At 36.8% G+C, this 27,040-nt stretch overlaps 1 pseudogene; it reads right to left on the bottom strand.

Moving 5' to 3' along the window:
* Positions 1 to 5,450: 5,450 nt before the first annotated feature.
* On the bottom strand, positions 5,451 to 25,838 carry LOC101694368 (annotated as a pseudogene).
* Positions 25,839 to 27,040: the final 1,202 nt, after the last annotated feature.

The following is a 27,040-nucleotide window of genomic DNA, read 5'->3' as shown; positions in this document are numbered from 1 at the left end:
TCTTTTCAACTGAACACTAATTTCGGATAATTGTACTCCTTAAGAGAAAGAAATTAGGACATTTAAGTATGGCAACAAGAGAATTATTTTTGCTTTTATCTGACCCTTACAGAGCTCAGGATTAAGTGTTCTATTGAATTCAAGTAGAACATAAAGCTGGCATTATTAAATGATAAAAAGGGTGGAAAAAACTTAAATATGTACTCTTGTTACATAAGTATCCACGCTTTGTGTTGCAGGTGATGAATTCAATCTTCATACCACCCCTATTCAGCATGGAGGCATTCTGGATTGCAGACCCTTTCTTACTTGCTGTTCCAAATCCTTTCAAATAATGTCCAAATTCTCAGCTTCCCCTTTGAAACAAAATCAAAAACTTTTCTGTCCTTGCTGGTATCAGTTTCTTTAATTCTCCACTCTTTTTTTTTTTTTCCTGTTAAGGTACAGGATCCACATTACAGACTATGTAATACTAATATGTTTGTATTGGGCACAAAAATAAGACAACCTGAATGCCACAGAGCCGAGCATCAGTGGCGTGTCTGAGGTCCTCTGTAATCTTTCACAGTTACCTTCCCAATTGTCTTCCTAAAGGAAAAATTGTATCTTTGGGCTTTCTGGTTGTAGAAATAGCAGCCTGGTTTATTTCGGATCTGCTTCTAGTTAAGGGAAGAAACACACAAAAATAAGAAAAGCATCTTAAAGGCGGGGCACGTGAGTGGCTCAGTTCTTAAGGACTGCCTTCAGCTCAGGTCAGGATCGCAAGATCCTGGGAGCCCGCCATTAGGTTCCCAGACCAGCAGCGAGCCTGCTTCTCCCTCTCCCACTCCCCATGTTTATGCTCCCTAACTCTGTCAAATAAATAAAATCTTTAAAAAAATTTTTTTAAAGGACTCTGTATGAAGGAATCCAAATGCTAACAAGGCAGAACGTTCCTTTTATTTTTCCTTTTTTATTTAAATTCTAGTTAACATATAGTGTGATGTTTAGAGTTTTTCGAAAAAGTGAACCTAATATTCTAGACCTACGTTCTAGGTGTTAATCAGGAGTCATAAGGCTAAGAAGCTGGGTGTGGTATGGAAACAAAGAGATTTTGGCCGTTGAAAAATCTGAGCATCTTATGGAATGAAGTACAAAACTGGATTGCATGACTGACTACAAAGGGAGACTTTGGTAAATGCTCCATGAATTTAGTTAAGAGGGTGAACAAGAAATAGGCAAGCCCAACTATAGACAAATTTAAACATTATTCAGATTAAGGAGATCTGCTCCCTCCCCTCGATGCAGATTAAAAGCAAAAATAAATTCCCTCTAGAGAAGATGACTCGGATCTTCAAAAATTTTTTTTCACACATCTGGAATTTAATCAAAATTTACCTGGAATATCCCCTTGTTAAAAAAAAAAATGGATAACAAAAGCCCCAAATAAAAACATAACAAAGATGCATGAAGATCAAGATGGATTTAATTAGACATTGACTTTTAATAATTCATTAAAATGTTAAGTTAGAGAAAACAGAAAATATTTTCAGAGAATTTGAGAATTAAAAACTGTTAAATACCAAATGGGCTAGGGTAGTTCTGTTTTCAACTTTTTAATTTTTTTTTATTTTATTATAAACATATAATGTATTAGCCCCAGAGGTACAAGTTTGTGAATCGCCAGGTTTACACACTTCACAGCACTCACCATAGTACATACCTTCCCCAATGTCCATATGTTTTCAATTTTTTGAGGCCATTTGCAACAACATGGATGGAACTAGAGTGTATTACGTGAAATAAATGAGAGAAAGACAATAATCATATGATCTCCTTGATATGAGGAATTTGAGAAACAAGACAGAGGATCATTGGGGGAAGGGAGGGAAAAGTGAAACAAGACAAAACCAGAGAGGGAGGCAAACCATAAGAGACTCTTAATCTCAGGAAACAAATTGAGGATTGTTAGAGGGGAAGGGGGTGAGAAGGATGGGGTGGCTGGGTGATGGATGCTGGGGAGGGTAGGCCATGGTGAGCACTGCAAATTGTGTAAGACTGATGAATCACAGACCTGTACCCCTGAAACAAATAATACATTACATCTTAATTTAAAAAAAATAAATAAAATGGGTTTTACTTATAAAGCTGCAAAATATAATTGAACTTGACTACTCAATTTAAGAGGTAAAGGAAGACTCCATGTAGCTTAAGAAAAAAATAACGATCTGGAAAATAGGCCCAAATAAAATACTTAACCTGAAGCCCAGATGGAAAGTTGGCTTATTGTGAGAATTCTTCTAAACACCCCATACAATAGCATCTCTACTCTCATTCTGTTATTTTTTGGTTTTTGTTCTGACTCTCATTTATGGTGTTTTTTCCGTTCATCTATTTCATTTGCTTTTTTGTATTTGGAAATCTGAGAGTTCTTTGTGGTCACGGATGAGCCTGTAGAAAAAAATTTGCATTTGCTGCTGCATAGCTGAAGACATTTCCAATTGAGGATTTACTTAAATACCAAGTGAGACTGAGGGCAGAGACCCTAAAGAGTGTATTCAAGCATCAAAATGTGTGAACTGTGATTTGCGGTCTAAAAACCTTAGTATATATATATTCTCTCTTCCACCAGATCCAAGTCTGTGACAAATGAGTGTTTTTTTCATCCTTTCTGTGTTTTAGTTTGTTTCTTTGCTTTTACATCACCCTTTCACTGAGGATTTAGGTCTTGAAGATTCCCAGCTTCTTGTTCGTGTCTCTAATCCAGTTCCAGGCAATTGTATGGCCTAGATTTTATTGTCCTTCCTCTCCCTTTTTGGTGGTTACAAATAATGCTTTTCGCAAATAAAAACCATTTTGGTCTTGGTACAAGGCCTGCTACGTGACAGCCTCTCATGAAAATAGTATTTTCTCTTTGTTTTTGGCCTTCAAAAATTTCCTATACACTCTTCAGCTGTGTTTTTAAATTTTTTTTCCCCTGTTTAAAAAGTTTAGTTTCTTGTTAAATATTTTGGGTCCTTTTAAAAAAGATTTTTATTTATTTGACAGGCAGAGATCATAGGTAGGCAGAGAGGCAGGCAGAGAGAGAAAGAGCGGGAAGCAGGCTCCCTGCTGAGCAGAGAGACCGATGTGGGGCTCTATCCCAGGACCTTGCAATCATGACCTGAGCTGAAGGCAGGGGCTTTAACCCACTGAGCCACCCAGGTGCCCCTATTTGGGGTCTTTTAATAACATTTTATTGTATGAGGAACTTTTGGTTGGAGATCTTTTCAGCCTACCAAATTACCACTCTTCAAATAGCCCCAGTTGCTTTCATCAAGAACTCCGTGTTGTTCCGTTTTCCTCTTACCTGAGTTACTTGTTTGCCTATGACAAAATAGACCATTTCTTCCTTCTTGATGTACTATCTCTACCTTTCTTCTCAAATACTCAAGTTTATTCACTAACCATAGTTCCTTAGGTGCCAGTGTTGGACACTCATTTTCTCAACCCAAATGCATGAGAAAACTCAGAGGTTCTGTGCCCCGTCTTGCTCTCTGTTTTTCTCTGGGACTGCTCTCGTGCCCTCCCAAGTTCATATACCATCCATGTATGCACTCACTGGTTCCTGATGTGTGTCTCCAACCTCAACCTTACCTTGAATTAAACACGTGTATAACAGTTGGCTACTTGAAATCCCCATTTGCAGATCTAAAGAACATCCTGAACAAAAGTCCTAATTCTCTTCCTTGCCAGTTCCTCTTACTGTATTCTGACACCTTTCAGTAAAGGTTGCCATCAATGAAGGGCATCTTCATCTCTTTGGATGCTCAGTAGTCATCCCAACTACTTTTTCACATCTCACATTTGATCCGTGTGAAAATACTGTGACCTATACCTTCCAAATAGCTGAAATTCAACCAGTAGACTCCTGCACACTCCATGAGGTCACCTTTGCTCTCTTCTCCACCTGGACTTTGAACACCACAGAGCCATGTGGGAACCTGACCAACAGTTTCCTCTTCAGTGTACCTGACCCTAACAACTTACTTAAAATAGTGGCCTCTGTCATTGTATCGTCCTAACTCTGCTATCGTTCCCTTTGTGGAGTTTATCTGCACATTCCATGCCATGGGTGGGTTTCTTTCTCAATGGCTTTGCCTCAAAAACTTAATCTTCATGTAGGCATGGATTTTTTTTTTCTTTTGTTCACGTCTACATCCCCAGCTCCAGAAAAGAGGCTGGCACACAATAAATGATTTAAAAAACAAAACAAAACCAACAAACCCCCCCAGTTTAATAGGTATAATTTTATTGTGTAGGAGATGGAGGGTAAGATAGGTTTTTGTGTGTTTCCCAAAGCCCTCGAGCTAGAATGGTTAAAAACTAAATCCTAGTTATTTTCAAACAATAACAAAACAGAAAGTGCTGTTTCCTGTTATTCCTTGCTGTGGTCATAAACATTTCTTCACATGGTATTCATGACTTCACAGTCTGACCCCAATCTGTCCTGTGAACCTCATCTCGTATATGAATCACTTTCTTACAGAAGACCTATGTGAACCTCAGCTCTGTTCTAGCTGCCTTTCTCCAAAGAGGTCATGCCCTGTATACTCTGTGCTCTGCCTCCTACTTCTCCCTTAGCCTGGAATGACCTCTCTCCTTACTTCTGGCTAATCAAACTTCCACTGTCTTCTACTCAAGTCAAATGTCACTTAAATCATCAAGTCAGATCCAGTCATCTCAGTAAAAATTAATCTTTTTTTTTCTTTTCAGGCATTGCCAAAGCACTTAGTTTTTATAGAACTTTTGGCTCTTTACCCTATGCATCTTGCTTGTGTTAAATGCAATCAGACGCCTGCCTACTGTCCTCATGAGAAATAACCTGCTTGAAGACCATAGTTTCTATTTAATCACCTTCACATGTTGGTGGAAATGACAGAAAGCCTGTGGGTGAAACTTTTTGATCTTAACACTGTTGCATATACACAGTGTTCAGTTAAATACTGTAGTTCTTTTCACTACCCCATCATCTCCAGTTGTCCCTATTATTTTCAGTTTCTTTTAGACAAAGTTCTTATATGAATCACAGATGAAAGATCATGCACAAATCATTTTTTTTCTCTCAATGGCAAAAAATACAGTTTTAATAATTTTTTTTTTAAATCCATTTTTAGTGACCCTGATACCTGAGAAAATGTTGCTGGATTTTTTTCTGGTCCAGCACAGGACTTTCTAAGTCTGTTAGAGGGATGCTGCCTATTTTGACCATATTATTTCCCACCATGAGAAAAAGAATAGAATAAATAATAATAATAATATTAATATAAGAATAGAATAAATAATAGGATAAATAGAATATGCTTATTTAGAAAATTGACAGTAACTGGCTTTGAAGGAAAGTTGGTTAAGCTGGAGATTCAGTTGCAAGCTTTGCTCCCTTCCTTTCCCCTGAGAAAGTAGACACAGAAACAGGTTCAGGAAGTTTCAGCTCAATGAGTCATGCTTGCAGAGCTAGACCTCATTGTGATGTCTATAGGCTTCATGAGAGGTTCATACCCAGAACAGAGGTAAAAGTCACTCTGTTAAGTGGCTGTGCCTTCCGAGGCCATACACTGCTGGGTGGCATGAGCTACACAGTCAGCTTCCTTGACATAACCACCAAACTGCAGGGAAGAGACGGTGATGCTTTCCCTGTCCTCCATCTTAATGCTGTCATTGTGAGGAAATGGCAGGTTCCTCTGAAACTGGTTTGGAATCTGGAACCAGACTTTTAATTTCTTCCATAGGGAGTCATCTTCACTGGAAAACACATTAAAGGAAATAGGAACTGCCATTCCCATCCTGATTCCCTTGTCATTAGTGCCTCCCACATGCTTCATGACTTTGGGTGTTGCTTCCCATAGATCCTCACCCATAGGCTTGTCACTTCCATTTTGGCAAACCTTCTGCCTTCACAGGTCTTCTTTACAGGAGACTTCTCCCTTGCCTTTTTTGCTCAGGACCTGCCAAGGCCCTGTCTCTACACTTTCAAAGAGCAAGTTCTTTATCATGCCCAAATGATGTGGCTATAGTGCTCTGGACATACCAGTGGACCATCCAGTTCTCTTTTTTAATGTTATTTTGATGCATAAAATAGTAAACTCAAACTTCCCCCTTTTTGACTGGCTTATATGTTACCATAGTGATCAGTAATACAAGTAGCACTTATCTACAACATGTTTTCCAGTAAAATCACATTACTTAAAAATAATGGGAACAGAAGTTGAGAGGAAAAAAAAATGTAGGCAAACATGGGGTGATCAACGATGTCTATTTGGGAGGGAAATTCTCACTGAGACCTGAAGGGAAATAAGGTCTTCCCAGTCTGTTTAATTTTTAAATTCTGTCCCATATCAAGTTCTGTGAATTTTCTGCTTCTATTGATATATTCTTTAACCCATGGGAACTTGGAGTATGTATCTGTGGCAAAGCAGATGCGTTGACGTAGTTAAGACCAAACCTACTTTGCTGGAGATACTGTAAGTAGGTAAATATGGCAAAAATAGAGTTCAGACTAACAAATACTTTACCATGCTAAGATACTTGTATCTATTCCTCATGCACATGAAGAACCAATGAAGGATTCTGAGCAGAAAAGGAACTTAACTATATTTGACATTTGAGAATTTAACATCGGATTCAGCAGGAAATATAAAACTGTCTAGGGAAGAAATTTGAGTCATGGAGTTTGTTAGAGTAAAAAGTGAAGGGCTCTTTCTTGGCAGCAGATCAGTAATAGTTGTGAGGAGAAGCCCATAAACGATTTCAAACTTAAACCACAGACCCTGCAAAAATAATTTATTAAAGTATTTACTAATCTTAATTTCATTAACTTTTATGGAGTGCTTACTGTAAATCTTGCACCTAAGAATATAGTGTTATTGAAGTGTAAAATGGTGAAGTATTTTGCCTTGTCAAGGAAATGAGGGAAGTGACTGAAGCTGATGAGAAGGAACAGTGAGGGTTCACTGAGGTGAAGAAGCAAAGAGAGGCTATTTCAACTGTAGGATCAGCCTGTGCAATTCCAGTGGCAGGATAGGGCTTGGCAAGTGTGGAAAACTAGTCTAAGTCTAATCGTGACTTCAGAAGACAGAAAAGAGGGTTCATGGTGTGAGGGGAGACTGAAGACAGCACTAAGGACTGGACCAGAAAGATTGCCATATAGACCATGTTAAGAATTTCTCTTTTAACAATAGGATGTGGACATTCAACCACCTTTGCATTGGTTCTACTTGCTTCTCTTGAATGCTTTTAAGAAAGATCGAGGACAAATGTTTTTCCCCACAACCTTGAATTATTTTTAAATTAAAGCTCTTTCTGCCTTTGAGAGGAATAGAAAAAAATTCATATTTTGATTTTGGGGAGATGTCAAAAAAAGGTTTCTGGTTGTCCTTGCAGCCTTGTTCTCCCCGTGGAAAGAAAAAAGCTGATGTGGACCCAGGGACCCTGGCATTGATCGGGAGCGGGGGGGTGGGGGGTGGGGGAAGAGGAGTGAGGAGGCAGGAGATGTTATGTTGTAATGACTGGGAAACCTGAACAGCATCATGAGAGAAACTAGAGGACCCAGAAGGAAATAAGTGAATGGAGCTTGTGAAATATATTCACTTGCATTAAGACCTTCTCAATAACTCAGAATCACTGATCAGGACCACATATGGGTCCATTTGATTTTTATCCATGCCATGGGATGTACATAACTAATTTTGGCTATCCTTTATGGCCATCCTAGAGCGTGTGCCCCCAAAATCTTTAGCATGCTTTAGGAAGGAAGATTCTCTACATTAGAGGGCTGGAATTAAGCTGGACCAGCTTGAGATTACTAGACCAGAATAATAATTATTCATTTTTTGTGAAGAACAATGAAAAGGCAATGGATACTCTTAATATATTTGTATTTTAAAGCAGCACTCTGACTGCAGAATGTGGAAAACTAGATTCTGGAGAGAATGCACACAGCATTTGCTGACTGTTTTAATGGGCTTGTTTTAATGGTACATCAATTGTGTACCATTGATGTTACAGTAGAAATGGAAAAAATTTGCATATGAAAGGATTATTAGGTCACTTAAAAAACTTATAGCTTATTGATGGGATATTGAAGATGAGAAGTGAACATTGTGCCAAAGGATTCCAAGTCATTAGAAGAGGAAAACTAATCAGTGTGGTCTTCACAAGTTGAAGAGAAAGTTAGAAAAAAAAAATCTATGTTGTCCATCAAGAAGTTGCAAATGTAGGGGCGCCTGGGTGGCTCAGTGGGTTAAGCCTCTGCCTTCGGCTCAGGTCATGATCTCAGGGTCCTGGGATCGAGTCCCGCATTGGGCTCTTTGCTCAGCAGGGAGCCTGCTTCCTCCTCTCTCTCTCTGCCTGCCTCTCCGTCTACTTGTGATTTCTCTCTGTCAAATAGATAAATAAAATCTTTAAAAAAAAAAAAAAAAGAAGAAGAAGTTGCAAATGTAGATCTGGAACAGTTAAAAGTTGGAGGTTCTTGATTTCCATCATTTGCAGAGAATCAACAACAAAACATAATAGAAGTCAGTTAATGGAATTTACAGTTTCATCTAGTATTCAAAGAACTCTAGGATAAATATCAGAGCACCAATTTATGGATGAGAAAAGCAAGGCTCATAGAGTGTAATTTGCATAGGATCTGATTTCAAGATTTATCTCCTCTAATTACTATCATTTTCTGCCTCTCTATGAATGGATGAGGTTGTAAAATGAAGATAAGGATCTCCAGCAAAGGAGAATGAAAAAGAAGACAGAAAACCATTCGAAGAAAGCTGAAAATTGAAGTACTTTTGAAATCAATGGTGGAGATTTGATAGTTTTTTACTATTGGTGTTAATAAAGATTGTTAACCTTGTAGAGTACCCCAAAGATGTGTAGGATGAGGAATTGAAAACAAGTTATTTTTATTATTATTCAGAAAATTTTGTTGAGCAAGTAATCTGTGCCAGGTACTTCTCCAGATGCTGCAAACAGAATAGTGAACAAAACGGAAAAATAACCTTTCTAATAGATTAAATTCTGGTAGGACGTACCACAATTACTAAAGAGAAGTAGTCTCTGGGTGGACACCAGATAATCATGAGTTGAAGTATTCAGAGGAGGTAATGTTAGAGTGGGATAAAGGGAACATGCTTATTGCTGTGCCTGGTGTTAGGAGAAAGGATGTACTATAGAGATTGATGAGATATGTTGATAGCATGTTCAAAAACCAGACTAAGATGGGACTAGATACATTTGAGGGGTCCTTGGATGTGTATGACCTCCTCCTCTTATGCAGCTTCTAACTAACAGGCTAAAGGGGAATTTTTTAAAACTAACATACAATGTTAATTTTAGGGTTATAATGTATTGAGTATACAATTCTATACGTTACTTACTGTTCATCACAATAAGTGTGATCACCGTACAACATTACTAATTAACTAATTCCTGATGTTGTACTTTATATCTCCATGATTTATAATTGGAAGTTTGTTCTTCTTTGATATCCTTTATTTCACCCAGCCCCCCATCAACCACCCCTTGGCAACCACCAGTTCTCAATTTGAGTCTGTTTTTTTTTTTTCTTTTTTTTTTTCTGTCTTATTTGTTTTGTTTTTAGATTCCAGATGTAAATGAAATCATGATCTTTGTCTTTCTCTGACTTATTTCATCTTTGTATAATGCCCTCTTGCTCATCCATGCTGTTGCAAATGGCAAGATTTCATTCTTAATAGCTGAGTAATATTTCGTTGTATATATACCACATCTTTATCCACTCATTTATGGATAGACACTTAAGTTGCCTATATATCCTTGCTACTATAAATAATACTACAGTGAACATTGGGGTGCAAATATCTTTTTGAATTCAGTGTTTTCATTTTTTTTCAGATTTATTTGTTTGGTGGGGGGGGGGGGTGCAGAGGGAAAGAGAGAGAAACCCTAGAGCAAACTCCCTGCTGAGCATAGAACTCAATGTGGGGCTTGATCCTAGGACCCTGAGCTCATGACCTGAGCCCAAATCAAGAATCAGCCACTGAACCGACTAAGCTATACAGGTGCCCCAGTGTTTTCATTTTCTTTGGGTGAACACCCACTAGTGGAATTACTGGACCATATGGAAATCCTATTTTTAATTATTTTTTGAGGAATCTTTATACAGCTTTCCACAGTGTCTACCCCAATTTACATATCTACCAACAGGGCAGGAGGGTTCCTTTTTCTCCACATCCTCACCAACGCTTCATTTTTTGATTCCAGTCATTCTGACACATGTAAGGTGATAGTTTAGATAGTTTAGATAGTTTAGATTTGGTTTAGATTTGCATTTCCCTGATGGTTAGTGATAGAATGGAAATTTTAAGTACTGGTTCTCTAAATTCTGTGTTCTCTGGAAGAAACTGGAAGGCTTATAAAACACGGTGCTGGATTCACTCCACGTTTTTGATTTAGTAGATCTGGGGTGGGGCCCAAGAATTTTCATTTCTAATGGGTTCCCAGGTGATGCTGAGGCTGCTGGTTGGCGGGTGACACTTTAAGAATAATTGCCTTAAAAATAAGAGTAAATTTTGTAAATAATCAGAATAGTCCAGACCTTTATGACATTCCTGTTCTTTCTCCCAACCAGTCCTTAATCATAGGCAGCCAGAAGCTCTGAGCTAACCTGGGAAATTATGTTCTTATTTAGTTTTTAGAAAGCTGAATATAAATGTTCAACAGGCTGCTTTGCTCGATCCCTGAAGAGGTCCCTATGTCTCATTATAATACAGGCTCACACACATTGCAAAATGCCAGTTTTGCTGCCAAGGAGCAAGTTCTTAAAAGTGCATTTCACAGAATATAGAAAACAACCAATTAAACTTTTCTCACAGCAGGACCTCCCTTTAAAGTACTCTAATCATGAAGAATAACTTGTATTCCTCCAAAAAGTTGGGTTATGACTAATATTAACTTAAGGTGTGAGATTTTAACATTTGCTTTCTTGTGAAGTTATTAACTTCGTATTTTTTTAGTAAATGTTCTCATTGCACTCACAAACTGTACCTATTAGAAGCAGCTTGCTCTGTTCAGATTATTCCAATAATGCTCTGGCTGGTCGCCCAATGTCGTCCTCCATTTGTGAATGCTTCCTTGACCCCTGGACCATTTTGTACACATTTCAGTTTTCCTGTTGCCATGTAACTCTGCTCAGATTCTTCTTTCAGGTCAAAGCTTAAATGCTATTTAATTCAGTGAGCTCTCTTATTCCCCTATGCTAGGTCCAGATTCATTTGCTATAAGTACACACTGGGCATTGTTTTTTGTTTATATTGAAGAAAAAATATATAAAAACATATATATGTATAAATACAAATATATGTGTGGGTATACATGAAATACACAAAGGTAGACATATCAATATATCTTCTGGAAGTTACTTCACATGTACCCCCGCAGCCATCTACATCAAGAATTATGAGATTACCAGAACACCATGTGCCATCTTGTCTCCCATTAAAGATCTAGACAGGAAGTTTTAGTGTCCCCAATTCCCAATTTAGTGGCACCTGTAGAACTATTCTCTGTCCTTCACTAGAAGGCAGGTCTAGGCTTTCCCCACTATGGATTGCCTGAATCATGGACAACTTTTAGAGAGATTCCAGAGCCCAGCCTCAGCACAAACGTGGGCTTCGGAGTTTACAAGAAAAGTGCATGAAGCTCTTAGAGCCATGGGTACCCTTTTGGAAGATCTGGAGTTTAAGAACTTTACTTTATGGGACTTTTATCGAAGTATGATACTGAATATGTAAAACACCCAGCACAAAACTGGCACTGTGTAAGTACCAATTCTTTTTTCTACTGCTTTCCTCTGTAAAGGGTATTCCTTATTCTTCCATAATTCTGCCAAATATTTCTGTTCTTGTTCTTGAATTCTCTGCCATCCTGTAGAGATGGAAGATATTTTCTTATAGGACATATATAAGATTCTTTTTGATCATGGACTAAAAACATCCACAGTTTTGTCTAGTAAGAGCCAAATATGGTTGGTCAATTTATAGTATCTCCAGCCTTCATAATCTTGGTTGTAGGTAGATATAATTATCTCAGATTTTAGGTGATTCGTCAGGTGGTGAGAGCTCAAACTCTCGAAAGTAGGATTCATACTTAGGTACTTGTTATTCCTCCCAGCCTCACTGCTTCTCTGTACCTTGTATCATATGGAAGTTGGGTGCCCATGAGAAGAAACACTGGACTGAAATCAGGAAAAATAGTCATTTATGTGATGTTCACTACAAATTGATAAGCATTCATGTTTTTAAAAAAGATTTTGATTATAATTGGGCCTTTCCCATTTTAAATTATTTATCTGTGTTGTAAAAATTGAAGCAATGCTTAAATAATCTTGAACTGAAATCAAGTGGTGGTGTTACATTTGCTGTATGAATAGAGCAAAATACTTCACACCTAGAATATTGCGTTTGTCAATTCTATCCTATCTCTGAAGGAATAGAATGATTAGGTGAATAAGTTACATGGGTCCAACCTCTTTCCAAACATTGACTTCTGATGTGTACTCTCCATTCCAGCTCTGTCGTATCACGCCTCTCAATAGAAAGATAAACTTTTAGTACAAGTTGCCATTCAGTCCACAATTTGAACAAAATTGTAGTTGATAAATATCTTCAAACACGCATATTGCTATGTGTGTCAAGAGCATTGTAATTCGCTGTATGTGGTTTTGATGTACTGAGTTTCTGTACCTGAATGTTGTATATCTGTGAGCATAATACTTTGAGAGTGGTTTTGCAACAGTACAAGACTGAAATTGCAAGTCTTCCTGCCCCTTGCTCTGTGTTCAGTTTTCATGTTGAACTGAAATCTTCAAAGTGCCCATGATTCTAGCTTAGTTTATTAAAATTTTGAATGAAGATAGAGATTAAATATGTACAAACACTGTGAAAGAGTTTTATACTCCCCTGATTTTCTAGTTTTGTGATATAAACTGAATTTTATAAGATAAGTATTAGAGTAATAGAAATCTACATGAAAATAGTATTCTTGGGGAATGCAGGAGACTCCGTTAAGAGTTTGCCTTCAGCTCAGGTCATGATGCCGTGGTCCCAGGTTGGAACCTGCGACCTGCCCCACGTGCACCCCCATGTACATTTTAAAAAATAGTATTCTTTTTTTGAAAATGGTATTTTTAATTATGAAATTCCAAGCCTATATTTTTAAAATGTGCTATTCCAATTTTATATAATTTAGGTTTTCAAAAGGACCAACTGCTATTTTACATTTTAAATTTTCTTGGTGGGACATGAATATAAATAGGATACAACATCTGCAACTTGTGAGCAAATACCGAATGAAGGAATCTGAAATTTTCTGGAATGGTTGATTTGAATCTATTATGAACTTGTTTTTTAAGTAAAAATTCTTAAGATGACCTTTTTTGATTAATTATCTACAAATAGGTTGAAAGAGGGAATGTAAAGCCAAATGATTAAGAGTATTATTGAGAATTTTTTACCTTGCTATTTTTTAATTATTTTTTAAAAGATTTTATTAATTTATTTGAGAGAGAGAGATCACAAGTAGGCAGAGAGGAAGACAGAGGGGGAGGGGGAAGCAGGCTCCCTGCTGAATAGAGAGCCTGATTCTGGGCTGGCTCCAAGGACCCTGAGATCATGACCTGAGTAAAAGGCAGAGGCTTAACCCAGTGAGCCACCCAGGTGCCCCTGTTATTTTTTATAAGTTACCTCATGCATTTTAATAAAACATGCAATAAATGAATGCCTATTTGGCCTTGATACAAGTAACAGAAAAACTTCAGATGATTCATTTAAATATCTAAATCTCAAACATTTTAGTATGAGAGACCTAACATATGACATACAGGATTCTCAGGATAAGAATGTAAGTATCTCTTGCTAATCATCAAAGTTCAAAATAACCTCATAGGATATTTGATGCACTAATCTGGTTTCTGCTAAAAGTAAGGAATAACTAAAGAAAAATGCCCCCATAATGTGGTTGTATAATTTATCCAATCCATTTCATAGATTTTTACTTAATATCTATTTGGCAGAGTGTGATGAAAAATAAAGACAAGGTTCTTGGCTTCATGGTATTCATAGCTGGTAGGTTATGCATATATATGCAACAGAAAATCACATTCATGATTTCAATGTACTTGCTAAATATTACATGAAGAAAATATAAAATAATATAACAATACTCTAACAAGGAACTCCCCAAATATCCTAGAGAGTCAGGCACAGAGTTCTAGAAAAGTGATACAAGATTTTCAAGGCTAGAAGGAATACGTATATATACATATATATACATATATATGCACATCTATATATGTGTATGTGTACATATATGTATGTATGTGTGTACACACATACATACATATATGCAGTGTTCTGAGCGAAGAAATGAGGATTTATTTTAAATAAAGACATGGAGACTGAGGTAGCAAAAACAGAAGAGTTCATTAAATTGAAACTGTTGCACTAGGTGGTGGTGAATACAGTGGGTTTGTTTTTTGTTTTGTTTTGTTTCCAATTTATTTATTTTCAGAAAAACAGTATTCACGATTTTTTCACCACACCCAGTGCTCCATGCAATCCGTGCCCTCTATAATACCCACCACCTGGTACCTCAACCTCCCATACCCCTGCCACTTCAAACCCCTCAGATTGTTTTTCAGAGTCCATAGTCTCTCATGATTCACCTCCCCTTCCAATTTACCCCAACTCCCTTCTCTCTAACACCCCTTGTCCTCCATGATATTTGTTATGCTCCACAAATAAGTGAAACCATATGATAATTGACTCTCTCTGCTTGACTTATTTCACTCAGCATAATCTCTTCCAGTCCCGTCCACGTTGCTACAAAAGTTGGGTATTCATCCTTTCTGATGGAGGCATAATATTCCATAGTGTATATGGACCATATCTTCCTTATCCATTCATCCGTTGAAGGGCATCTTGTTTCTTTCCATAGTTTGTTGACCGTGGCCATTGCTGCTATAAACATTGGGGTACAGATGGCCCTTCTTTTCATGACATCTGTATCTTTGGGGTAAATACCCAGGAGTGCAATTTCAGGGTCATAGGGAAGTAGGTTTTATGTCAGGTAGGCTCAAGATTTTATAAATCTATCCTAATACCAGAAGGGAGGCAAAGCATATTAAGGAGAGAATTGGCCTGATCAGACGTGCAAGTTTGACTTTTGTCAAGATTATTCTAGGTTCTCTGTAAACAATTGTAAAGTACAATTTGGACAGATTGTAAGATGCCTGAGAGTTATCCAAGTGTAAATCCTGAATAGGCAGTCAGATATGTGTGCATAGGACTTAATAATGAGGTCTCACCTATAGTTAAACTTGGAGTTTGTTGGGATTGTAGGGGAAGAAAAATTTTTGTCTTCTGAGTCCTTGGCTGAGACTCCAGTAATTGGACAAAAAGTAGCAAGAGATAAATAGGAGTTTATTAACATGTTTACATCATGTATAGGTGAGAGATATATAGGGGAAAGTGAGTAACTCAAAAGGATGTCTTTAAGATTCAAGTTTAAATATCATCTTCACAGGGAAAAGACGGGAGCCTTGAAGACCTTTAAGGGGAGAGTCCATGAGTTTTGGGATGAACAGGCCTTTAGAACAGATGGGAGGTGTGATCTTTTGTGATAATTTATGACAAAGCTTTTCTGGGTGTAAGTTGACTTGTAGTCTATTCTGATGAGTCAACCTCCTTTGCTGATAAAACTCACTCTCAGGAAATGGACCTATGACAATTGAGTTCCATTTGGAAAATTCATCCTGAGAAAGGAGGATTCAGAGAAAACCTCTACCATCATTTGCTTTTTTTTTTTTTTTTTTTTTTTTTAGTACCTGCATCTCAAAATAGGCAATATGGCAAAATGTTATATATAGGGCAGTACAATTCTGCTACCCTTCAATATATAGATTGCCTTTTCTTCCATGGAAGGAGATGTGATTCCTCACAAGTTCATTATAGTCTTAAAGGAGAAGAGAGGATAGGACAAAATCCTAAGGAACTCTTATATTTAAAGTTTTAGCAGAAACAGAAAACAGGAAGGGTGCAGAGAAGGAATAATCAGCATTATACACAAACTATGAAAAGTAGAGTAACTTAGAAGGTAAACTGTCTCATGGTTGAGGGCACAGTAAACAGAATCCAGTTCCAGGTTTTGCAAGTGTGAAGTCATTGGTGACTTGGGCAGGAGTAGTCACATTGATTTTATTGGCCTATAAATAGATTGAGTTGTGGAAATTAGTTGTGGAATATAGGGAGAAGAATAATAATTTCAAAGAGGAACATGGGCTTTGGGAGAAATTTTTATGCAAAGTACTAGATTATGGTTTAAGTGAAAATTGGAAGGAGGCACACACAAAGAGTTTAAAGATACAAGGAGGGGCCAGGCACGTTTGGCATAAACAGTTCCTGAGTAGGGAGCAAAGAGGAGATGGAAGTAGTATGGATGAATAGAAGAATGCATTCTGAATACGCACCTGTTATGGAAAAGATACTTCCTCTAGGTGAATAGGAGGAAAAGCTATTAATGGTAGTAGTTCTATATATTTAATGTTTTTGCTTTGGTTCTTCTTGCAAAAGCATCATCATCTTTAGTATGGCTGAACCATAAACAACATGGCTTGCTAATGAGAGATGATGCTTAAAATGTTGTAGTGTGGAAGCACAGTAAAGGAATTTATGTGGGGAAGAGAATAATGATGAAAGTTATATTTCAGAAACATTTCTCTGGCAATGATAGAATGGATTTAAGGTGGTAAATCTGGAAGTAAAGCAAATGGAGAATTTTCTTAAAGATTGTTGCTGATGCTCCTATTCTTATTCTCCCCATTCTTCCCCTTCCCACGCACACAGTCACTTATCTTTCCTCGGGAATCATTCAATGTTTGACTAGTACTGTCTCATGTCTGAGCAGTAGTGATGCTGATAGCAGTGGTTCTGATCCTCTTTATGCTCCCATGTAGGCTCACGTGGGGTTGGCTAGACCAGGACACAGTAGGAATTCTTTATTCAACAACGCTCTCTCAGGGGTGTTCTATCGTTTTGTACCAGGCCCTGAGGTTGGCCTAAAATGGTACACCGAAATGAAAAGGTGATTTAAATAACTCTTAGGTTTTTGTTTGTTTGTTTGTTTGTTTTGTTTTGTTTTGCTTTGTTTTAAGAAGTAGACATAGCCAGGGCACCTGGGTAGCTCGTCCTTTGGCTCAGGTCATGATCTCAGCCAGGGTCCTGGGATCGAGTCCCACATGGGGCTCCGTGCTCAGCAAAGAGCCTGCTTCTCCCTCTCCTGTTCCCCCTGCTTGTGTTCCTATTCTCACTCTCTCTCTTTCTCTCTCTCTCTCTGTCAAATAAATAAGAAAAAATCTTAAAAAAAAATGTAGACATGGCCATTGTTTCAAGATATGTGGTAAGGTGTTCTTAATAACTTACATTTTTCTTTTGAATTCTGTTCAGTATAATGAGATAACAGGTGTTTAGTAGATAATCCCCAACTACTTAACAAAAGAACAAATGGAGTAGCATATTTTATCCATTTACAGTTAGTAGCGAACTTGAGCTCCTCCACACACTTGGCTTTAAGGCACCAAAAGTAAAAACTGAGAATTATACCATTTATTTTGGACTTTAAAACAGTAGAGCAAAGAGTACATATTCCAACAGCATTGCACATAAAATATCTAACCATCCAGGGTTATTTTTACATATCTGTGGTAAACCTTTTTTTTTTTTCTTCTTCTTCTTCTTTTGGCTGCTAAAGGTATGTTGCTAAGCAGTTTACATTATTGTGCTGGATAATTATATCAAAACTGTCAAATCCCTTGCATGTTCTCATTATGTATAAATTCAACCCACTACCCAAGAAAACCTACCAAGCATTAAAACATCTTTTTAGGGAGCCAATTTTTGTCTTCTGAGTAGTGTCACTTAATCAAAATGTGTTACCGACACTTGCTAGAAAGCTAAGAAGTGGTTTTTTTTCTTTTCAAGATTTTGATTATGTATTTGAGAGAGAGAGCACAAGCAGGGGGGTGGAGTAGTGAGAGAAGCAGTCTCCCCACCAAGCAGGGAGCCTGATGTGAACCTAAATCCCAGGACCCTGAGATCATGAGATGAACCAAAGGTAGATGCTTACCTGACTGAGCCACCCAGGCACATGTAAGAAAGCTAAGACGTTTTTAAATCACTGTCTGGTATGGGAAAACCAAACTGTATCTGTTAAAGCAAGTAAGTAGAGTAAGATATATGATGAGCTGATAAATTTTTATTAACCTTGATTTTCTCGCTGGCCTGGAAAATACTAGTAACATAGAGGTTTACAGAGAAACTCAGAAAGAGGCTCTATCTCCAAGTCAGTTGATGGAAAATCTCTTGCCTGCAATAATAGTCACTTTGTGAAGACTTTTCTATATCCTTTTTCTTTTCAAGATTTTATTTATTTATTTGACAAAGAGTGAGCACAAGTAGGCAGAGTGGCAGACAGATGGAGAGGAAGAAACAGGCTCTCCACTGAGCAGGGAGCCTGATGCAGGGCTTGATCCCAGGACTTGGGGATCATGACCTGAGCCAAAGGCAGCCACCAACTGAGGCACCCAGGCACCCCTATCCTTACTATTTTTTCAGGGGAACTTAACCTGGCAACATGTAACAACAGTGGACCTTCTGGAGAAATGGGTTAAGAATGGCCCTCGGAACACTGGGTGTGGAAAAAACTCCATGCGCAGGGAATGAAATGTATCTCATTTTACCTCCAGTAATACTTCCCTCAGTGAGGTTTACTGTGAAATTACAAGTGCTTGTTGAATGAAATATCTGCTGTACAACATGTGTAAAACTCAGAACTAGTGTTGGATGTTTTGAAACTCTCTGATAATTTCTTTTGGTAGATCACTGGATTTAACTTTAAGTGAAACTATCAATTATGACAATTTGGAACACCAATTACTTAAGTATTCCAAGTCAGGCCATCTTGGTGCAAATACTGCCTTTGCCATTTATTAATTTTTTTTTTTTTTGGCCTTGGGGATATATAAACTCGTCTGTCTTGGTTTTGTCATCTATAAAGTGAGACTAATGCTGGTAGCTAACTTATCTATCTAAATATTAGTTTGAGCATTATAAAGCCTGTATGTGTCAGTGGCTTAAATCAAGGCCAACCACATGATAAATAACGTGTGTTTCATTATCATGTTTATGCTCCTGTTTTAGTCAAACTTTATTTCTGCTCCATAATTGTAATCTTATTTTAGACCATTTACAAGGTAAGAGTGACTATGACTGAGTTCAGAAATTTTTCTCTATTTTTGTACTAAATGAGATGAAAACTCCAATCATTAAAAATTCTTTTTGAATAGAGTGTTAACTAAATCAAATGCTTTCTTAGCTGAAAGTCAGTTCAACTGATGTAATTCAGTTTTGAATATCCTAATGCATTTATCTTGTTTACAAAAGGTTTACCCATGACATATGGCAGATTTGGTCAAAGTAATGGAATAGTCTCATTCTTCTGCAAGACTCTGAATATACACACAGCAAGGAAGGGAGGTGCATTAGGAATCTAAGGACAGAATTCAATGCTAAATAGTAATTGAAAAAGATGTGTTGCTTGGAAACTGCAGAGAGTACCGCTTTGTTTCAAGTGAAGGGTAATACAAATCATGCATTAAAATAGTGGAACCTTTTTAAAATTTCAACAATGCAATTGATGAGAGTTTTAATAAGCTCTGACATATAACTTAGAATAGTGCTTTTCAATCATACAGATGGTTCATTAAGATAACCCACAGCATTGATAGATTTATACTGAGATTTGGTTACATACCTTATGAGGCTTCAGGTTATGGTTGCATAAACTGGACTCAGATTAAGGGTAATGAAATATTCCTCCTAAGAATAATCACCCTTTCAGAAAAAAATGGCAGCTAATCAGAGGTGTCATGCACCATTGAGTTTTGTGCATAGGACTTGCTGTTTAATAACTGTTTGGTGACATTTGCAATTGGATGCAGTTAATAAACAATGTAAGATGCTAATTTGTTACCTGGCAGGAGGAGTGAGTCCTTTTGCTCCCTCCTAATTTCAAAACATCATGACCCTGAAAGTTAATGAAAATAAAGAGATCCACACATTATAAAAATCGTAGTGGCAGTGACTATTCATCCTTTGTTCGGCTGTTTGAGGGATGAAATTCAAATACTTACGGTCAAGGCCCCTGAATTGTGAGGTGTTCACTCTATCATTAGTTTCTCTCTCCTGAAGATTCATTATGGACAAGTCCCTTCCAGTAGTCTTGCAAGTTCTTCCAATTTGAAAACTAATCGATCTGCACATACAACAATTTCTTAGGTCCTGATATTCTGGAAATCCATTCTTCATTTGACCCAAAACTTAAGCTAATCTCTTCTTAGCAAACTATAACCTATCACTAAGCTGCTTGTTTATGTGTTAGTCCTTAGATGTTGGTTTTAGCTCATCTTAAATAGATCATTTTATGTCAATTATAATTTAACAGAGGAGAAAATATTTATTGCATCCTATTGTGTATCTTACTATAGCTTAGTCTATTTTTTAAATTTAAAACCAACTAGCCAACATATCATACATCATTAGTTTCAGATGTACAGTTGAATAATACATCAGTCACATACAACATCCAGTGCTCATCACATCATGTGCTCTCCTTAATGCCCATCACTGAAATACCCCATCTTCCTACCCACCTCCCTTCCAGCAGCCCTTAGTTTGTTTCTTATAGTTCAAAGTCTCTCATGGCTTGTCTCCTTCTCTGATGACTTTCCATTCAGTTTTCCCACCCTTCCCCTACGATCCTCTGTGTTGTGTCTTATATTCCATGTATGAGTGAAACCGTGTGATAATTACCTTTCTCTGATTGACTTATTTCACTCAGCATGATACTCTCCAGTTCCATCAACGTCGATGTAAATGGTAACTATTCACCCTTTCTGATGACTGAGAAATATTCCATTGTATATATATTACCATATATTCTTTATCCATTCGCCTGCCAATGAAAGTCTTGGCTCTTTCCATAGCGTAGCTATTGTGGACATTGCTGCTATGAACATTTTAGCATATATATATGCTAAAATGTCCCCACTGAGCAGGGAATCCAATGCAGGGCTCAATCCCAGGACCCTGGAATCATGACCTGAACTGAAGACAGATGCTTAATGACTGAGTCAACCAGGCACCCCTACATTTTAGTCTTTAAAAGTTCACAATGAACTGTAAGTTAGACATCAATAAAATCATTTCTATGGCAATTATCCACTATTAAGATGGGTAGATATGCCCAGAAATTACTTTTGATGGATTTTGTTAACAAGAGATTTGGCATTCTTTTCTCTATTAGTAAAAATAATAGGGTAAAGAATGCATATAAGGGGTGCCTGGGTAGCTCAGTCAATTAAGTGTCCAACACTTAATTTCATCTCAGGTTATGATCTCAGAGTTGTAGGATTAGGCTATGCACTGGGCATGGAGCCTTCCTGAGATTCTCTCTTTCCTTCTCTCTCTCTCTCTCTCAAAAAAGGGGGGGGGGGCATGTGTAATGGAAAGTTGTAACTTTGGTATAAAATTGAGTAAGATTCAGGACTTAAGGGTAATATTAAAAATGGTATAATTAAAACTGTAAGGATGATTATCTCTAAGACAAATTTTTATTACATAAATACAATATGTGCTAATTATATCTCAAAATTAGGGAAAAAATTGAGCTTTATAGGTGACATTCATCATTTCTCACAACTCATTGGCTAGAACCAGTTCAGCCATCGGGATATCAGGAAGTATAACCTATCTTTGTTCTTAGAAGGTGGGAGAACCAGAAATAAAGGTTGAATACCTCTAATAACCACCACTGCTGATAGCTTTTATTCTTACCATTGTCTATAAATAGAGACAGGCAGATGCTTAGGAAATATAAAAGACTTGTTCAAGATTACCTAGTAATTAAACTTGAGAACCAGAATTCAAATACATATTTATAAAGTCTAAATTTAGTGTTCTTTCCATTAAAACTTTGGTTATAACTGTATTCAATCCACATCTACTTCAAAAGTTTGTGTAATTAATTGATAACCATTGTTTTCTATAGAAGCAGACATATATTTTTCTCTTGTTGCAGACTTTCATTCCAGTGGCAACCATTAGTACATACAATAGAAATCTGATGTGTAACAAGTCTTGACTGAAGTTTAAAAAAAAAAGTGTACTCCAGTCTTCTCTTCTAGTTTCAGGCACTTGGTATGATTGTCTACTTAACTACATATTTCAGGATTATCCTCAACTTTTCCCCTAAGGATCACATCTCAGAAATGTGACTTCATACAGTACTTCTTTTTAGAGCTAGTGCTTTTTTTCAGGTGTAAAAGAAAAATTGTACCACACATTTGTTTAAAACTTCAAGAAAGACTTTATTCAAGACTACTGCATTAGGGATCAACCTTGTTGCAATAGAGCAGTAAGACTGATCTCTACTGAAACAAAATATGGGAGAGTTTTAAGTGGGGTGGTAGGGTGAGGATGAGCTAGTGGGGAAATACTGGAGGACGTGAGTGGGGAGGGATGGTCAATTTGATCAGGGCCCTTGTGTTTGGTAGTTGATTATTAAAGTTGGCTTCCCATTCTTCTCCCTTTGTTGATGATTGTGTTTGCAAAGGGTGGCTCTCAGGTCTTTGAACAAGATATATATGAGTTGTAAAACTGGAAAGAGGGTGCAAAAAGATTCACATCTCAAAGGGGTAAAGAATTTATAATTGCAATTTTGTTTTACAGAAAATGCTTTACAGAAAAAGGGAAGTGAAGGGGGCATAGAATTACGAATAAACCTGTCTAGTGTTTAGTCATGCTCAGGGAATGTTAACGTCTTCTTGGTCACCTTTTATCTCCATTCCCTGCCTCTGTTGTCTCCCCATTCCCATCTCTATTTTTCCCTAGGTTCTGAGATGTGTCCTCTTCCAGTAATACAAGTTAAATCATATCGTTCTTTTCCATAAAGAATAATTCTTGATCCTACCCATGCTTAAAATATGTTTACAACCTTAGACTTCCACCATTCCATTTGCACAATATGTACATTTCTTATCCCACCACACTGTTCTTCTCATTGCTCTTTAAAAATACAGTTTCACTATATTTTCACATCCCACGCATCCACTCCTTCAAAAATGGTCTGTCTTCCTTTCTCATACCAGCTCAAATTTCACCTGCAAGGCAAGTCTGAATTAGTCAAACACACAAGGACCTTAAATGCCATTGAAGGTAATTTAGCGTTTATCCTGTCAAGATGATGAAACTGAAGCACCCCAAGCCTTTATATGATTTGTTCAAGCTCACAGAGTTCACTAGGGAGGGATTCAGACAGAACTTTGCCTACAGCTTGATGCTTAATGAGTGTGTGTCTCTTCCGAATATGTGGTAATAATTAATTAATTAATATTGAATCCTGAAATCCCTATGAGATAGAGCTAAGTTTATTTCACTTTTCAAGATAAGGCTGATGAGCAGAACCAGTGAGTCAAGGCCATGATATAATCATTTTGAATTACCATCATTTTGGATTAACATGGGCAAGTTTTACTGTTCAATTTTATTCCTATTGTTTCCCTCTTTGTGAATTGTTTACATCTTTGAATCAAGACACCAATATTCCATCTAAATCTTATTTTTTAAAATTCATATTATTTTCTGACCTAAAATTACCTGGTAGATTTGTTATCCAATTGATAATCTAAGAATGAAATAAATACCTGATAAACATATTGAAAAAATGAAACACACAATATAAGAAAAAGCAATACCTTTCTCCATACCTTTGTATTACTTAGTAGAAGAAAAATGTAAAGGTGTCAGCCCTACTATTAACTGGTATGGATTACTATTAATAATAAAGAATAAAGGTAATAGTAACCTTCCAGTGAAAACACTTTAGTGACATTGTGTGCTTCCCAGGTAGACTGTGCACATTGCAAATGAAAATCTTGCCTTTAAGAATACATATTTCCCCACTCTGGAAAACAACATGAAGGTTCCTCAAAATGTTGAAAATAGAACTACCTTATGAGCCAGCAATTGCACTACTGGGTATTTAACCTAAAGATACAAACTAGTGATCCGAAGGGGCATGTGCACCCAAATGTTTATAGCAGCAATGTCTACAATAGCCAAACTATAGAAAGAACCTAGATGTCCATCAACAGATGAATGGATCAAGAAGATGTGGTATATATACACAATGGAATACTAGCAGCCATCAAAAGAAATGAAATCTTGCCATTTGTGATGACGTGGATGGAACTAGAGGGTATCATGCTTAGCAAAATAAGTCAATCGGAGAAAGACAACTATCATGTGATCTCCCTGATACGAGGAAGTTGTGATGCAACATGGGGGTTAAGGGGATAGGAGAAGAATAAATGAAACAAGATGGGATTGGGAAGGAGACAACCATAAGTGACTCTTAATCTCACAAAACAAACTGAGGGTTGCTGTGGGGAGGGGGGTTGGGAGAAGGGGGGTGCGGTTATGGACATTGGGGAGGGTATGTGCTATGGTGAGTGCTGTGAAGTGTGTAAACCTGGTGATTCACAGACCTGTATCCCTGGGGATAAAAATATATGTTTATAAAAAATAAAAAAATGTTAAAAAAAGAATACATATTTCCTGAAAAGATATTTTTTAATCTATATAAAGTAATTCTAAGTAAATTGCTTAAATAAAATTATTAAAATGCTATCTAGAGGTGGTTGGTGTTCAGAGAATTTACAGTACTCCTGTCTTACCGTATCATCAGGATGATCAGCTTTCCTCAAAGCTTTTGAAATGATTTTTATTTCTTTGTCCTTAGGACATGAGGGGATGCTGGAGAGTAGGAGAAAATTGTAATGGGATTTCTCCTCTCCTAGGATATGAATTCGCTTTAGAATAATTTCTTTCCTCTTCCGGGATAAACAATAGACATTATGATCAAAATAATATGACTAATATGCAGCATGAACCCTCCTCCTTTTAAAAATAAACTGCCTTCTTTTATTAGACTGAAAACTTTGTTAGAGAAGATTAGCTAATGAACATTGAGCTAATCTTTGGAGGAAACAAAACTTTCTAGTTGACTTTGGCAAGGTTCTTCTAACCAATAACATTTTCATACCATCACAGAGGATTGTTCAAAACTGCACTTTTTTAGTCCTTCCACCCTTTTTTACTGAGTGCCAACATGTTCATAATATTTTATCAACTGAATAAAGTTATTTTAAATAGTTATTTCCACGTAACCCAATCATTTAAAAATTTTAATCACACTACTTAAAATATGCCTATATCAGAATAGTAAATGTATATAACTTATTAATAGTTTATATGAGCAGTGGGCTCTATTTTTGTTAAATAAGTACCTTTAAAGTTTGAAGCCTTCTTGGCCATAAAATTCTAGCTCTGGAGATTAGCTTTAAATTTGACAATTTTTCTAGGCACATTTCATCTCTTACCTCGTAACGTTTATGGATTAAGGATACTTAGTGGTATTCAGGAATGAACCGGCATCTTTTCATTGCCGTTTCCTCTCAGCATTGGATTGTGACCCTTTTCACTGTTTCAATCTTTATAAAATACTACTAAAACTTGGCTGCTGGGATAAGTCTTGGTTGAGTTCCCCACCTTGTGCTCTGTATTTTCTTTCCCCTCATCCTCCTGAACTTTGGTTCTCCACCTGAAGGCAATTTTTCTGAGACACTCACCCTGAGTTGTCTTTTTGTCTGTCCCCTGGGCAACCACAATCACACCCATTATCTTACCATGTAAGTAAAAAGAATATTTACCTCCAGCTGCTTGTCATCTTCACACACTCATTTCAAGCTTTACATATTCAGAACTCAAGATCTTCCCTTCTCAAATGTGTTTTTTTCCTACTTCCTAAGAAAATGAAACAATTACTCACTAGTTACCCAAGCCAAAAATGTGACCGTTATTCTAGATTCTTCTTTCTCCCTCTCATCCCTCATCAAATCAGTAGTAAGTTCTATACAATTCTAGTTCCTAATCATTTTTTTTTAATCTTTATTTTCCTCTCCATCCTGAAGCTAACTTTGATCTGGCTTTATAACGTTTTCCATGTACATTAGAACTAAGTTCCTTTCCTTTTCCTGTCGTCTCCAGTTAGTCCTTCCTCACTACTTGGATCTTCTTTAAGTGATGAATCTAATTATATTGCTTTTTCTTAAAAATATTACCTCTGGATTAGCATTGACTAAATGATTAAAATGTGACCTTATCTACACACTTAAGACTTTTTAGGATATGTTTAAAGTCTGCTTAGTAAGTCTTGTTTCTGCCTTTTCTGCACAATACAACTCAAATTAATACCTACATCAATTATGTACAAGGTCTCAAGGTGTTCAGTTAATAAATAAAAATTCAATTCAAAGTACTTTTCACTATTGTACTAGAAAAGAGCATTAGTTGAATGTAAGAAATAACATTTACAAATTTAGGCAATATCTAATGTGTGTTATCAAGTCAACCACCTATGCCATTGGTTACTGGTTTTTAATTTTTAGAAATAAGTGGAAGTCAGATTATCTCAAAATGTCACACTGACCATCATTGAACATGACTATAAGGCTGTATTTTGGGGAAGATACTATGTTGTTTTATCCCTTTTAATCATCAGAAGATATGCCATTGAACAACTTTGACCTTCATTTTACCATTCCAGTGATACAATTAGAGTTTCTAATGATGTTTTAATATTCTTGAAGAGGAAGAAAATCTTCAGATACTTTAGCTATCTACTCCTCAGTCTTTCTAACTCAAGAGATAACAAACCTAAGGTTTATGTTCATAAACAATTGTACTAAATCTAAGCTACCACATATTTCTATTATATAAGTTATCTGAGTTACAATATATTTAGTGTTTTGAAAGCTATTTGGGAACTGAAAAAATAGAGTAATTCCTATGAAATACATGGATTCTCATAGTGTTTAAGA

The sequence above is a fragment of the Mustela putorius genome, unplaced genomic scaffold, assembly GCF_011764305.1.
Source record: "Mustela putorius furo isolate JIRA1106 unplaced genomic scaffold, ASM1176430v1.1 tig00003974_pilon_pilon_pilon, whole genome shotgun sequence".
Classification (NCBI taxonomy): Eukaryota; Metazoa; Chordata; class Mammalia; order Carnivora; family Mustelidae; genus Mustela; species Mustela putorius.
This window is presented reverse-complemented; position numbering and strand designations above follow the sequence as displayed.